The sequence below is a fragment of the Harpia harpyja genome, chromosome 9, assembly GCF_026419915.1.
Source record: "Harpia harpyja isolate bHarHar1 chromosome 9, bHarHar1 primary haplotype, whole genome shotgun sequence".
NCBI classification, from domain to species: domain Eukaryota; kingdom Metazoa; phylum Chordata; class Aves; order Accipitriformes; family Accipitridae; genus Harpia; species Harpia harpyja.
In genome coordinates this window covers 40,907,855-40,924,113 of record NC_068948.1, presented here as the reverse complement: position 1 = coordinate 40,924,113, position 16,259 = coordinate 40,907,855, and the positions used below count along the sequence as shown (strand labels likewise).

The window sequence follows — 16,259 nt, the reverse complement described above, 5'->3', positions numbered from 1 at the left end:
TTACAAACCCTTCTTTAGCAATGATGCGTTTCAGAGGTGGGGGAAGAGGGGTGCGTTGGAAAACTTGTTAGCAAAAGAGAAGCAGGCATTATTCCTTAATCTATGGCATTCCTAAGATCTCACTTCTAGCTGAAAGCGTGGGACCAAAGACAGCTACGAGGTTAAGTCCGGTATAAAAGTTAGCAGATCTTCCCAAACAAATGGCAGGTGCAGCCTTACAAAGGCCTTGCTATCCATTAGTTTGCAGAGACTGGCTCTTAACAAACCCTGAACATTTGGATAACACCACCACCACCACTTATGACAATAAAAGCCCCCAAAAGCCCTGAAAAATCACAGTGGTTTATATTTCTTGTATCTCAGTATCATTTTTAAGAACCCTTCCTTTTCTGTTTTCTGCAAAATGATAAAAAAATGTACTCCCAGTTCAGAGGAGCCCTGGCTCAGAAAAGGCTCAGATGCATTTCTAGTAAAAAAACCAAACCCCTCAAGAATATGTAGATGTCTCACTGGGGCTACGGTCTTTTATCATGGAATTTGATGTGCAAAATTTCACTCCTTTGCATTTAAAACAGGATCACAGAAGACTTTGGACATTAGAGATGGTCTTTTTTCAGATTCAGGTTGCTTCCTAGTCATTCAAGACAAAGTTTTCAGAGCAATGAACCTGCTCAAATGTTCATGTGCAAGTAGGGAAGGAAACAAGGCTGAGGCTCTCCACTATCTCCACCATATCCATGACACTGAGACACAGCACATGCAAAGACATGAAAAATACAGGGCACAAATCACAGAATACAGTAATGCTGCAAGCAGATGCCACACATCAAACAAAGCTTCGCAAGCTAAGAGCCAATAGTGTCTTCATAAGCAGTATTGCCCAAGGAGCTGGGTAACTGCGAGCTGCTGTGCCCAGCCTGGGGCACACTGTGATCCCATGGGCATGAAGATTGTGCAGAACACACAGACTGCTCCAGGAGCTGTGCTACTCTCACTACAAAGCAGGAAAAACTTAATTTTCTCTCAATTTCCACAAAGACTCTGGATGTCACAGAAAATTAGATTGCCAAAGTACAGGAAGAGAGGAATCCCTTCACCCCTTTAAATAGTATAAAATCTACATATTCACTACAGATTTGATTCTCTTTCATATCACTAAATCTCTTCCTGAAAGTAATTGCTGAATGAATGCTAAATGTGTTATCTTAGCAACCTCTGGCAGGAGATGATATTTGATTTCATCTCTGAGTTATAGATTGCAGCATATGAATATTGTTTACCTTTTAAGAAGCAACACCAGTGAAGCAAAGAATCAATCAAAAACAGATCTAAGGAATCACTCATTTCACGTAGAGGATTTGTGGATGGATGAGAAGGCTAGACACCGAGCACCTGAACAGTGAACTAACAGTACTGCAGATAAAAACCAACAAACAGATTAGAGGTGATGTATCAAATTAGATGCTCTTAAAGCGTTAGCCTACTGTGCATGTTATAATATACTTAGGAAAAGATAGTGGCCTGCTTACTTATTTCTCCATCTTCCCAAGCAGTTGTGCTGCACTGAGCAGGCACTGCAGCAGTGAGCATGGAGAAGAACAAGACAAAATTAAATCAATTGTTTCCTACATTGCTCTTTCCCACCAATTTACTTCTGACATTGAAAATGCTGTGTCCAGTTGCTACTGGATCTGGGTGAAACTGAAACAGATGACTTCTGCACCCTTCAGTTTCAGATGAACTAACTTTTTTAGAGCACTTGAAGACCCCACTGGGAAGAGGGCTTTCTTGTTGCTCACTGGCTCATCTGATCTTCCTCTTCCCCACATCCCAACAGAACCTATTTCCAGGACTCTCCTGAGGTATCAGTGAAGTGGGCTTTCATGGCCACTAACCTTCCCCCCAGGAGCTGCAGTTGGCAGGTCATTAGCCGATGCCTTGTAAAGGTATTCACATTCCAGAGCAGCAGAGGCATAAGGAGGAATGCAGGAACTGTGTTAGCCCAAATGGTTCCCTATCCCCAGCCCCTGTGAGCAGGCAGACAGCAGAATGCAGAAGCAGAGGCAAGAACATGCATTTTCATCATTGGCAGTGGAGCAGCAAAAGCTCTGTGAGGTGGGCTTAGGCAGAAAACAGGATGCAGCACCCTTGTTTTTCTCACAGGAATATCTCTCACTTCAAAATAGGTAAGACCAAAGTGTCAAGTTACTTGGGGAGAGGTCTGCAGAGCTGGGGAAGGGAGAGAAAGCGACATGCAGGACAGAGCAGGATGTGCAGCTGGTGTTGCAGGTGTGGACATGGAAAGGAGAAGGAGAATGGAGGATCATTTCGCAGAGGATACCACATCAGCAAACTTAGTGGCCCTTGTTGAGTTTGTTACATTCCAATTAGTGCCAGGCAGAACTGCCCTCCTGGCTCTCTGAAGCAGCTCTTGCAGGACTCCCACAGAAACAGTATAGCTTTGCTTATGGACACAAGCACCTGTTTGGTACCTCTGTGCGGCAACGTTTGGACATTAGGTACGTGGGCAATACATGCTCAACTGCTACCAGCTCCTGGCCCAAAAAGGAGAGAAGAAAAAGAGTCAGATGATTTCCCAGTCCCTTCTCTTTCCTGTTCTAGAAAACAAGGAGAGCCTGACACGGCTAGGCTCTTCTCTACTGCACGGTAAACTGCCCAGCGAAGGGGAATCTCCATGGGTGAAAAGGATAGGGGCCCCGTGTGCATGAAAGCACTAACATCAGGAGAGCAAAGTGATTTCCAGTCAGTGCAAGCAGGAACACCTTGCTATACAAGCTGAGGCTATGAGCAGTAGAATGCAGATTAACCACTTGGTTGCCGCTTACCATGCCAGGTACATTGGGCTAAAGGCACCTCCATCCAGTGCTGCCCGACGTGCCAGGTACATCCCATGATGTTCCATTGAAATCACAACAGGCCATCAATAGAACGTGGCTGCACGGATGCAGAATGGAGAACCAGCAGGGACGCTGTTAAATGCAATTAAAAAACTGCAATCAAAATTGAAATGTACATTTTAAAACGGCCACCTGCCTTAAATATGTAACTACTAGAACAACCTCCCCTCCACCCATCTCCCCAGAACTGCTGAACTGCGATGGAAACAGAGGAGAAGGCCTCTGCAAGTTTCTTGATGACTCTCTCTGGCCACCTCCACTCAGGACTCCCAACAGCACTGAGCCTAAAGGGGACCAGTCCATATATATCCAAGAACAGCAGATCCCAGATGTCTGCACCAGCTTCCTTCTGCCCAGAAATTCAGGCAACTAAGTATCACCATTTAGAAATGCCTCTACAATGAGAAAAGCCTGGTGCCAGAGCTTCATGGTCTGGTTCCCCACGCGGTACAGGCAATGGAAGGAACACTTCGATGCTGATCCTCTGTGTTGTTCCCATTTCCCTGTCCCCCTTCCCAAGCCTTTGAAACCCTGCTCTTCTAGAGGTGTTATGGCATTGAGACTAGGCTGGATCCTTTGGCTTTTGTTACGTCTGTGGTACAAGATGGGAAAAGAAAATACTGTGTACCCTCTCCTATTTAGAATGATGCTTCACTGATAATTTAATCTACATTCTTGGAGACTGGAGATCAAGTTGATTCATGGTGAACTGCAGCTGGTACGAGAGTCACAAAACTTAAGATCTATAATTCCACCCTTCCTTACCCAAAGGAAAAAGCAGCAACATCTTTTCCATGTCAGGGAAAGGCACATCCCACAGATACACTCAGCTTGTCAAGCCTAGGGTATCCTCTCAGTGTGTATCCTCCTTCACCCAGAGTTCCTGTAATCAGCTCTGGCAGGATTATCAAGGAGGATAGTCTCAGGGTAGATGCTAAACACAGGTCCCTCTCTACAAGTGGTGATGCCGCCCCAGTGAAAAAAAAACCCAAACCAAAAAACCCATGAAAAACCAGAACAGAAATAAACATGCAGCCTCGCAGGGATTTAAAATAGGGGTTTAGACCTTCATGGCAAAGTGAAACTTTGCATAGCTCTTGTCACATTGATGGGTGCATGTCTCCAGCTGTGCTGCTGGAGATAGAATTCTTACATTTAAAAAGTTAGAAGAATATTGATTATCATTTCAACCTTAAAAGATAAAAGGCCAAATGAAGAAGACTTACAGTAATGAATGTAGTTGGATGAGAGAGAACATAAAGGAGGACACAGGTCTGGGAAATAGGAAATGTCTTTGTGAAAAGGACATTGAATGTAAGGAGATAGTTCGTTCTTCCCGGACATGTGCTGGGCTCAGGCCCAGGTCAGTGTTCCCATCATTCCCACCTGCATTCTTTCCCCTACAATTCTGTAACTAAATCACACTAAACTAATAGGTCCTTTGTATTCAGGTCACCCTGTTTTGACTGCTATAGACTGAAGATTTTAAAATCTTGTCAATACAATGAAGAAGTGGAATGTAAGCGAGTGTTTGCTTACTGACCTGGGCTATGCTGAGCCAAGAGCATTTGCTGAACTAGTCTGAACGGACCACTGCCAGCATGAACGGGCCAACCCACATTTAAATAGCGTGCAGCTTTAAGCATAATGGGCCAGAGCCCCAGGGATCTGGAGCTCCCCCGTCTCCAAGAGATCACACACTCTAGACTGCATACAAGCAACATACTACAGGCTGCATCTGCCAGCATCAGGACTCTGCAAAACACTCTGCAATACCAGCAATACTCAGCTTAAGAGAGGCTGAATGCTGCATAAAGGTATTTCTTGGACAGCAGCTCAAATGCAGATTTACAGCCAGATTACAGCAATTTGTTTCTTGCTACTGTGAAGCAAGAAGCTCTTCTCCCTAGTTGTATTTCCCCTCTAGGGCAGAGATTAGCAGAGAACTGCCTAAACCAAAGGTGTTTCCTACTGTTAGAACACACTGCAGTCAGAAATGAAGCTTCCTGCCAATTCCTAAACAGAGCCCTTGTATATTATACATTTATTTTCACTGCTGACATGAAGGAACCTAAGACTACCCAAATCCTTTAGTGGGAGGAGAAGAGGAGAGGCATGGTCCTTGCAGATCTTGTCAAGCAGAGCCAGGCACTAAAAATTCCTGCATATCTGCAGAGCACAGTTGATCTCAGGAACACAGCAGTGGCACAAAACAAATAAAGCCTCGGAAGCTAGTGAGCAGCAATAGATGCTGGGCTCTTCTGCAGCCCTACAACAACTGAGCAAGCTCAGTTCCAACTGTACCTGCGTTGCAAGTAGTAAAGGCAGCTCTGATGCCTTATGCTAATCTAACGACTCCTTATTGCAGAGGAAGGATACCCTCTACCCATCCACCAGTTAAGGCCCCTTTGGTATTCAAAATTCCTCTGTTTCCCAGCTGCCTTTGAGCCTTGATGTACAGAATTCTCCCTTTACAATGCAAGAATTTAGGACATGACTAAAGGATTGTTGCTACGTCCCAACTAATCCTAGAGAGTGTTAGGCAGAATCAACAACCCTATGAATTACATAGAGTGAGAAGATGCTTCTGGTCCTAACAGCCTGGGCCCTGTCCTTCAGTATGGTAGGCCACAGTTGGCGGGGGGTGCACAGGGTGGCAGCTTCATTGCTGAGCATTTCTGTGGGGGCGAGAGGGCAAAAGCACACAGCACAGTGGAGAAGAAGGAACATCATGACCCTTTTCCAATCGAGACTGTCTTACAGCACCCTCCGAGTTGCAGCACTGCTTTAGGGCTCTGAGTCACCACAGGTACAAGCTGATAGCCAGGTTGTGAAATACAGCAATACTGGAGCAAATGCATGGCCCTTTCAATTGTCCCTGCAACTGGGGAGGGATCTCCAGGACAGGGATGAGGCAGACAGCTGGGAGTGTTAAATCCACTAGGGACTGTGACTCAGACCCCTTAGTTACAGGGTTTGTTAGAGCAAACAGGGCCTCAGAGTACTGGGAGAAATGGGAGAAGGTTTGATAAAGAGCCTCCCAATTGGCCTGCTTATTTTTATTTCTTGTGTGGACTCAGCAAACTTTTCTGCAGAGAGAAGCAGTCTGCACAGGAGCATCTGCATACAGAGTACTGCTAATACCATGAACTTGTAATAGTTAACATTGAGCTCCATGCTGAGGGGTGCAGGAAGGGCACGGGTAGTAACAGCCTTTGACCAAAATGTCATCTCTCTCACCACATGCCAGATACCAGTGCGCACAGAAACAAACTTTGCTGTCTCATTTTCTTCTACTCTACAAACCCAACTCTCATTCCCTTATCCATACCTACAGATGCAGCAGTAACAGTTCTCCTTAACATAAATAAACAATGCCTTAAATACAGCACCTTTTGCACTTTATCCACCTTTTTTTTTCTTTTTTTTTTTTTCCAAAATCTGACCATGTACTCAGCCCTGTACTTCCCAGAGAAACCTTTGTCTCTAAGCCTCACTTCAGTGAAGTCTTCAAGCAAACCACTGTTTAAGAGTTGGTCCTGGCAGTATCCAGACTGTACTGCCTGCCAAACACCCCTCCAAATCAGATGCTTAACTGATCACCCTGAACCCTCATATATTTGGTTCTTTGCAACCACCAGAAAGTGTTTGTGCAACTCTGAGCCTGGCAAATGAGAGGATGCCAGAAAGCCACTGTTGCTTGTAAAAGCAGAAGGCCTAACAGACTCAAAGTTTTGCAAATTGTCTGCATTGCATCCAAATCTGTCCAAGCTGAAGATAACCTATGGGGAAAGCAGGGTTTACTGATTTTCAAAATTCTTCATTTCCTTGGCTGCCTCTCTTCAACGACTACTTCTCATTTTGACTGTTTTATTCCCCTGTCTTCACCTGAGACTTCAGACTTTCTTTAAACTCAGCTCACAGGCTGCAAGGTCACTCTACATATGCTTCCAAAATCCACCTTTTCACAGCAAGGCTCCCATCCTGCCATCCTTATCCTGCAGCACTGCACAACAGTGGTCCAGGGCTGCAGATATCTCATGCACATTTGGCCAGCCTTCTCTGTGAGACAGTTTCTCAGCTCTTGGGATTACAGCCCCAGGTGTGTTATAAAAGGCAGCCCAGCAAGGTCACAGGGTGTTGAAAACTTCGCTACAATCCAAAGCACAGGATCTTCCTTCTTTCCTTCCCTATACACTATTCTTGTCAAGGTCAAGGATTTTCTGGCAGTCCTCAAAACACACAAATTATAGGCTCTTGTCATGAATCAAGACTTAAAACATCTCTCCATTTAAAAAAAGTGGAAGGGGAAGAGCAAGGCAGAGGGGAAGGCACTTTTGCCCAAGATTTGGTTTTGAAAAGGGGATTGGCAGTCTGTGCATGTGCTTTACCCTGTAATCTGAAAGCTCCTCAGGACAGGACCCCTAGAAGCATTTTATACTGAACCATATACACACCCCAGAGCAAAAGAACCAGAGGCTCCCCGCATCCGTTCCAGTCTACTCAGCTTCTCCTAAATCAACACTGCCAGAAGGCAAGACAGCATTATAACAAATTAGCACCACTCACAATTTGTTGAAGTTGCTGTTCCATTGTTTGTTTATTTAAAACACGCGCGTGCACGCACACACACACAAACCTCCCAGGCTTGCTCTCTGCTGCCATCACCCAAACTCCAGATTTGTAGTCTCAGAGAGAGAGGCAAGCAAAGGCAGTGGATTAAACCCATGCAGAGCAACAGTCACTGCACTGGGACTCCGCCTGGGTTTTGCTCTTTCACTACAAGCAGAACAAAAGAATGCCCACACTGTTCCAGCCTGGAAGATCAAGGTGTCAAAATCCTTATTTCAGCACTTGACTAGGAAAGTGTTGTTAAGAAAACGAAAGAGCCACAGGCTTGAAAGGACCCAGCACTAATAAAACTCTTAGTGCTAATGCTATTTATGAACATCCAAGGGATAATCCACACCCCTTATCAGCCCACAAGATTATAAGATCTTTAAAATAGGAAACATGTCTTACTTCATAAAGCACAGTATAAGTTTACAAAGCACAATATTAGTGGTAATAAATAATTGTCAAAGTTGAGCAAAGAAGTGGCTGTAAAACGGGAAAAAGTACCGCCATTCCCATTTCATTGTGAGCTCTGGGTGGTAATACTGTAGTTTGACTGGTGGTTCCAACTTGGTTAACTCTTATGCACCAATCTGTTTTTACTTTAAGAGATTATTTGGGAAATGTGCTACACTTTTATTTACACTGGAGAAATTAATGTTTTATCATGAGGTGATCACAACAAGATTGATTTTAAAGAGCTGTAGTAGATTCTTATCATTCCACCAAATACAGTCTAATTTGCCAGCATGTATCAGTGTGCCAGCAATGATTCCTTTACATAGCATTTCTATCTGTAGGCACTTATCACACACAGAGCATCCTGCTATCTGAGCAATTGCTCACCAGTTGCATCATGTAGCCTATAGAGACAGCTTGTCTTTCATTTCTCTTCATTTACACGGCATTAAGCTCTGGGCTGCTGCAAGCGTAGTTTAAAGGACAGTAAAGTCAGCATCATCACCTCAAACTCTTACATGCTTTCATTTAGTTATTTTTTTCATTTTAGAGAAATTTTTATGGTTTATGAATGCTCTAAATGTTTGTGTCTTCTGGCTGCTGTATCATGTGCGGACAGATAGCTGCATCATCCAAAGCATCTCTGCTAGCCTGGGTTGAGCATGGTTTGGTTTCTGGACAGGTGAACACTAGATACCACAGTTACCTCCACCAGTCTAACAACAATTAAGGAAATGACTATATTTTATACTCAGAGTGAGACCTTTGCATGGAATTCTGTGGGTGCCAAAACAATTACAATTTTATTCTTCAGATAATCTATAGTTTATCAAATGTTTAAATACTCAAGCTTAAGTATTTCAAAAGCTACTCACTTTACATTTGTCACCTAAGGAAATTGCTAAGCAATTTGTGCATTTATTTCCTGTCAGAAAAAAGCCTCAAAGAGCACAGCAGAATGGATCACCCTCCTTCTTTCAGCCCTATTAAAACCACCTCATTGGTAATTATTCTCCTTAAGATGGGTGTGGGGGAGTGAAAAGCTGGAGCAGATTCTATTTACAGAAGATAACCTTGGGAAAAACAGGAGGTACTAGAGAAACAGGCATGAGGGGTGAAGTTGTGACAGTACTGAAACTAGCAGGAGACACAGGTGTACCAGGTGTCTGTGCCAGAGAGCTCTGAGAACACAAATGTGGCCACACCTCCTGCAAGATTTAGGCTTGGCTGGCAGGTTTCATAGACACTCCGATGAGAATTCACAGAGACAATTCACATACTTAAAAGCTTGAGCAAGAGTTAAAAAACAAAACAAAACAAAAAACCACACTAAAAGGCTATTTTAAAAGTTTGCTGGGTCACTTCCCATAGAGCTTTCCCCTCTCAGCAAGGAAAGCGGTTAATGAAAAAACAAAAACCCAAACAGAATCAAAACAGAAAACCCAAAACAGCCAGAGAGACTGAAACCTCCGTTACACAGATGAAACAACTGAGCAGTTTTATAGCTACAAAAATAAGATCAGAATCTGGCCAAAGGACTAATACATGTACAAACTACTGCTAACAGCCACAACAAACATTGATACTACACCTTGGACTGGAAGGAAAAAATAAAATTCTTATATCCTTACCATTTCCAGCAGAGCCCACTAATATAACAGCATCAAGAGACTCCCATAGGATTCAAAATGTATGTTTAGTGAGGATACATTTGGACTAACACCTCTTTCTTGGGATTGTGCATTCCCAAACACCTGTGTCTAGTATCTAGCTGCTTTCAGTCCCTGGCCCTTGGCTGCACATTATTCACCCACATGCAGCTCTGTCACAGAGAAGGGCTGAATAAATTGTAGCATTGTCATGGCACAGTGCAGGTGCTCCAAAACATGCACATCCCGAGGCTCATGAACTTGAGAAGAGATATGCCTCATCAGCCTTAGGGATATTCTTGATGACCCATGAAGTCTGTCCATCTAGGGTTAATCTATTCCATTCTCCAGGCATTTTCTTGTCAGGCACCTCACTCAAAGAATGTTTTAACAGCAGGAAAACCACCCCAAAATCCAAAACCAAACAATAGTCAACTCCTGTAAAGAACCTGAATAAGTGGCATAGGTGGCATCCTTCTTACCATAAGGTATTCTCCATCATGGATGCTAACATGGCTTTCACGCACGCACCTTCTTTCTCTGCTATCTCAGTGTAAGAAGCCTGACAATAATCCCAAATCCCTAGACCCTTCCAGGACCAGCCATTGCACACACAGACCCATTCCAGGCAATTAAAGTCTTATAACAGGGTATGTAATGTAAAAGTGTCGTGGTTTAACCCCAGCCAGCAACTAAACACCACGCAGCCGCTCACTCACTCCCCCCCCACCCAGTGGGATGGGGGAGAAAATTGGGAAAAGAAGCAAAACCCGTGGGTTGAGATAAGAACGGTTTAATAGAACAGAAAAGAAGAAACTAATAATGATAATGATAACACTAATAAAATGACAACAGCAATAATGAAAGGATTGGAATGTACAAATGATACGCAGTGCAATTGCTCACCACCCGCCGACCGACACCCAGCCAGTCCCCCGAGCGGCGAATCCCTGCCCCCCACTTCCCCGTTTCTGTACTGGATGGGACGTCACATGGTATGGAATACCCCGTTGGCCAGTTTGGGTCAGGTGCCCTGGCTGTGTCCTGTGCCAACTCCTTGTGCCCCTCCAGCTTTCTCACTGGCTGGGCATGAGAAGCTGAAAAATCCTTGACATTAGTCTAAACACTACTGAGCAACAACTGAAAACATCAGTGTTATCAACATTCTTCGCTCTGAACTCAAAACATAGCACTGTACCAGCTACTAGGAAGACAGTTAACTCTATCCCAGCTGAAACCAGGACAAAAAGCCCGTTTAATCTTGTGAAGACAAGAAATAGCAGGGACCTGCCTGTAAAAAAATTAAAAAGTATATAGTAATTCATCAAATTGATTTAATACAGCCAGCTGCATGTGAGAATCCTGGCCCAGGCAGAGATAGTCCCAATAGTATGCATCTGCTTACAAATAGGCAAGGTGCTTTGGCACAGCTACTGCATCCTTTGAAAAAGTTGGTTTTGACATGTTGGGAAAGGAGTTGGATTTTCCAGCTGCTCTCTAAGCAGGAGGCAATTCAGCAAACACACCCAAGACCTGCAGCAGACACCACTCTGAAATTTGTCTTCATTATGTTCTAATTTTCATACAACTTTCTGTTATTTGCAATAGCCAGAAAAAAAGTGCTGATGAAATTTTTCATGTTTTGAAAAACAGAGGAAAGGTCAGGAAAGCACTGTTACGCGTAACTTGTTCTTTCTCTAGCAGTAGCCATCGAGAGTGCTGGGCCAGGGTCTACTGCTCACATTTTCTCTGTTATTCTTGAGCCAACAAATCAAATATGGGTGTCAGGTTTGGTGGGTTTCAAAACAAAAGGTGTAGTGGAAGGGGGATTATTGTGGGGGTTTTTTAAAGACAGTTATTCATAACAAGTAGTGAAATTGCTGAGAAAATAAATTCTGCTTTGCCATCTTGCAAATTTTACTTCTTCCCCCCAGAAGAGACTGGGTCACTGAGAGATATGCAAAGCTTCAGGCAGGACTAACAACTGTACTGAAATTTACAGAGGTGCCCAAAAATGACCAATGAGTTTGGGTCTTTCAATGGGATGAATGGCACGGTAGAAATTCTTAGTCATGCTAGCTTTCTTCATATGTATTTTTTATTATTATTTGTATAAAACTTTAATTATAAAAGACAAAAGTATGGTTATTAGAAGGTATGTAAATTACACCAGAACTTCAGAGAGGACTCCCAACTCTGACCCCCTCTCATGTGAAAGAAAGGATATTACAATCCACTTTTTTCTTTAACTTAATTTTTATTTTCCTGGAAGTATGAAAAAGCATTTCTGTTCCTTTGGTTTTTAATTTGTCATACTATTTAAAGGACTTAGTGAGGAATCTAAAAATCTGCAGAAGGGTTTGTTGCGGGGGGGGATTAGAAAGAGAAAAGCCTCATAAAAACAACCCCACCTCCTCCACACACAGGGTTTGTTCCTCAGCTGTACCTGCACACTAATGCCCTTTTGCCTCCCCATGAGAGAGAAAAATCCAAAAGATCTGGGATAAAAGGCCTTGAAGACACTGCACTCAGTTGGACACATGGTGGGGTGGTGCTGGGAAGCAAAGAAACAGCTGAAATTATATGGGAATAACAACAACATTCATAGAAGTTCCCCTTGGATACGTGTCAGCATGTGGCAATGGTGGATTAAGATTGAGCATTTGCATTTCCCAGTCAGATGCCAAGATATCAAAGCTGGCACGCTAAGGTGTTCTGGCGTTCCTTGAAGGGAGTCTCCAGCCGTCAACACTGCATGTGTATAGAGCTCTTCTGCTTGCAAATCTCTCTCTCTCTAATAGCACATGCATTTTTAATTTTTTTAAAATATGTGATCTAGGTTAGTGCTCATAAAAGTGAAGGATTAACAGCTACAGCGTAGCACATGCAGCTGGGCAAGCTCTGCTGACAGATCCCTGCCAACACAATCAACCCGAAATTAATCCTGCACTGTGCTCCCGCCCACACACAGCAAGCAGGTAGTGCCATGGTGCCAACTTCTTCAGTCAACATGTGGGAGCGAAGAAGTGCCATGTTATTACCTCTTCTTCTAAAGGCCGCAGTAGAGCATTTTGATCTTTGCATACAGTGGGCCCATAGACACCTGAAGAATTAGAGCGCAGGACTGAATCCTGTCAGGCATGGTTTTTAAAATAAGATGTAGCACTTCTGCATCATTGCCCTCTACAACAGACTTCAGTGCTTTTATGCTTCTTTTTCTTAAAGCCAGCATTAACATTGCCAGTGGTACATTATTTCCCATTATTTTTCCATCTGGAAGAAAAAAAACCCAAAAACAACCACACACACCAAAAAAAAATCCAAAAAACAAACCACAGAGAAATAGATCCATCATTGCAGATGATGAGGCATCATGATCTGGTTTAGCCCATCCAAGTCAGGGCCACCACTGAAAAGGTTAGGTCTTGCCCTCTTCCTGCATCAGCCCTGGTCTGGCTCAGCCTTACAGCCTCATGGTCTTCAGGGGTAGTGCAACAGAGCAGGCAGCAAAGCACAGCCAAGGACCAGGAACGCTCATCAAAGCTGGCTGTAAAGTGAAATCCCATGTGTCAGAGGTCACAGTAGTAATTGAGGATTGCGCTTCAAACTCCAAAACATCCTCCAGGACCCAGGAAGGCTGCTGGCAATAGGTGAAAGATGGTGATGAGACAGAGGAACAATGAAGAAAAAGTTCTTGCGAATTATTTCTGACACTGCGTGGTGCATGTGCAATGAGAAGATGGAGCAGAGCAGCACTCGGACCAGGAGGAGCTTCTCTCCCACAGAGGGAGAGACAGAAGGAAATACTCCTGCCTGCCTTTGGGCCTGAAATTCTCCTCTCCGACACCCCAGTTTGCATAGTCAGAAGTGAAATCAATGCCTAACTACGCGAGATGCTTCCTCTTTGTAATGATCTCCATTTCTAGATGCTTAATAATTGTTAACTTTCTCCCTTGGAATTTTGTTACAGCCCAACAAGAATGAAAGTTTAGAGGTTCTTCCGAAAGTCCCCCGAACGCATCAGAAACTGGAATCTGCTGCAGGGCTGCAGTACGTTGTCTCAGCAGATTCAGTGGGTAACGAGGTCTTCTGAAACAAAGTGTAATAAGTGTTTCTGCCTGGACTTGCCAAAAGACCTTAATGCAAATACAACTCCAGGAAAATTAGGGTGGACTCTAGTGGCTGCCTCCCCCTCAGGGTTTTTGTTGGTTTTTTTTTTCCTTCAATCCTGATGAAATTCATTACAGTTGTATTTAAACTCAGGTTGTGATTTAAATTTTCCAAAGCAGGCAGGGCAGGTTTGAAAGCCTGATATATCAGAGTTTATATGCTTCCTGAAGAACTAGGGTAGTTGCAGAGCCTTCCCCAAGGGTTGCCTGGTTGGTCCCCTCACCCCCTTGACATGTTTGCGGTCACACAGGCCACTGGATTCCTGGCAAGTCGAGCAGGCTTGCTCCTTACAACCAAGCAGCCCCGCATTCAAGCATGCCAGTACTTTCCTTGAAGGTATTTACAGTTTACTTTTTAGTGCTACTTTAAGTTCAAAGGGGCTAGTAAAGCCCCATTAAGCCATTTACATCAAACTGGTTAGTTAATTATCCTGTTGCAGGCTTTAAATTAGCAATTTATAACCCCTTCCCTAGAGATGCCAGTATTTGGAAACAACTCAGCTGGGACATTTTGCAGGGTGCAGTTAAGGAACAAAAAACCCCACTAAACACAACATCCCCCCACCCCCCCAAATAAACCCCACAAACAAGCCAGAATAAATCTCTTCAGTTTTTGGTTGGAAATCAATTAACTCTGGGAGAATCCAGTAGGGACAGGCGTGGGAGAGAGCCCACCATTACCAGCTACCAAGGATAGTGAGGCCATGTCTACCTTAGGCTGTGTCTGTGCAGCAAAATGTGGTGATGTGCAGAGATACAAAGCCAGCCTGGAAGGCACCACAGCTAGAGGAGGATGGTGCTTCCCTTACAATGAGATATTCTGCTTCTTAGTATCATAATCAAAGGTATTTTCACATTCATATGTACAAAAATGTGTCTGCTCACAAGGAAGAAAAATAATTTAAGGCTTTGGGGCTGGTCAAACTGTGAATGCCAGCGTACAGGGACTAAAGAGGACTGTGGGTTTTGGTCATCACCTCTGCTCACCCATGCAGGCAATGAGGCTCTTTCCACTGCAGCCATCTTTCAGGTTAGGATTAACAAGATTTGGATTTATAACCCCTTGCCATAAGGGTCAATGACCTGCTCACAGTGAGCCTACCCCATGGGCCAGGTGAGGCTGGAGCCAAGGAATCTCCATTCCCAGGATCTTCTCCCCTGCCAACAACATTTCATTTCCGAGAAGGAAAATCTGTTGTCCCCTCAGGGTCTGGTTATTCCAGTCCACCCCACGCAGAATTCAGAGCTTTTATAGAAGGGAATAATAATCACCTTTCCCCCTAAATACCTAACTGCCCAAACTAACCAGGTCCTAGAGTAAAACACGCCTCTCATCTTCTCTTCCTTATTTCCACCAGCCATTGTTAGTTCAACAAAAAAAAAAATGGCATACTGAATGTTTATTAGCAAATTCTATTTAAAATAAAGATGGGAGGGAAAGACTGTCCAGTTGCTAATATTTTCACACAACAGTCTATCAGGTACAGGAGAAATCTTGGCCCCAATCCTGGAAGCTGTCCCAAACCAACAAGAACTGCTCACCAAGAGCAGGAATCCATGGAAAGAAGGGGCATGTGGAGTGAGACCAAGACAAACTAGGAGATTCCACATTAACATCAAAAAAAGGCACATAAAAAAGAAGTTTGAGAGAAAATTTTCCATTCTACTTGAAAGACAAGACAGACAGATGGAATCAAGTCATATGACAGACCCCGCGATTTTTTCCTCCATCTTAATACAACCCCTTTTCAATGGCAAAAAAAATTATCTTCTGCCAAACAAGTGTCAGATTAACTTGAAAAAGAGATAAAAATCTAAGCAAGTTAATTTCTTTATACTACACACCATAAAATTTATTTTACATTTGCTTGCTTTTTCCTCTGTATGGAAAGTAGCCATTTCACAACAAATTTTGGGATGGGGGGGCAGACGGGAAGGAGAGAGGGAAAGACACTCAGAGATTTCAAACCAAAGGGACAAAGTATTTTTGTACAAAATTTGGTAAGATGACACCACTGTTATGTGATTTACTGCTGCAAATTGCAAGACAGAGGCCTTATAATAAAAATACAGGTAAACACAACATAAAATCTTAATTATCTAAAGGACTGAAAAACCCAGCCCCACATAGATGACATTCTCCAAATTCTCTGCCCTTTCTTGGGAGCAGTTACACCCAAACCATCACTCAGCCCAGAAGCTGTTCTCTCCTGCTAATCACTGTAGAATCACACACTAAGGTAAAAAAAGTTCAAATGCAAACACTAGACTGGCCTTTGAAACAGCCCGGTGCTAACAGGCCACATGATTGCATAATATTAGGGAATTATAAAATAATGTGAAACTGGGAAGAAAGAAGAAAGCAAAGCCCTCCTGTGGATGAAATGAGAGTCTTTCCTGCTCTACCAAAACCTTCCATTTCCAAGGCATGCAATACCCGGGCCTGTGCC

At 43.6% G+C, this 16,259-nt stretch overlaps 1 protein-coding gene and 1 long non-coding RNA gene across 2 annotated transcripts in view; one reads left to right on the top strand and one right to left on the bottom strand.

The window, feature by feature from the left end:
• Positions 1–16,259, top strand: part of LOC128145502 (uncharacterized) — a 188,940-nt gene that overhangs the window by 80,626 nt on the left and 92,055 nt on the right. The window lies entirely within an intron of this gene.
• HIC2 (HIC ZBTB transcriptional repressor 2) overlaps positions 1–16,259 on the bottom strand; it is a 74,906-nt gene that overhangs the window by 6,065 nt on the left and 52,582 nt on the right. Inside the window, exon 3 of the mRNA XM_052795690.1 lies at positions 2,847–2,990. The gene's annotated coding sequence lies outside the window, so the exon portion shown is untranslated. The remainder of the gene's footprint in view (positions 1–2,846; positions 2,991–16,259) is intronic.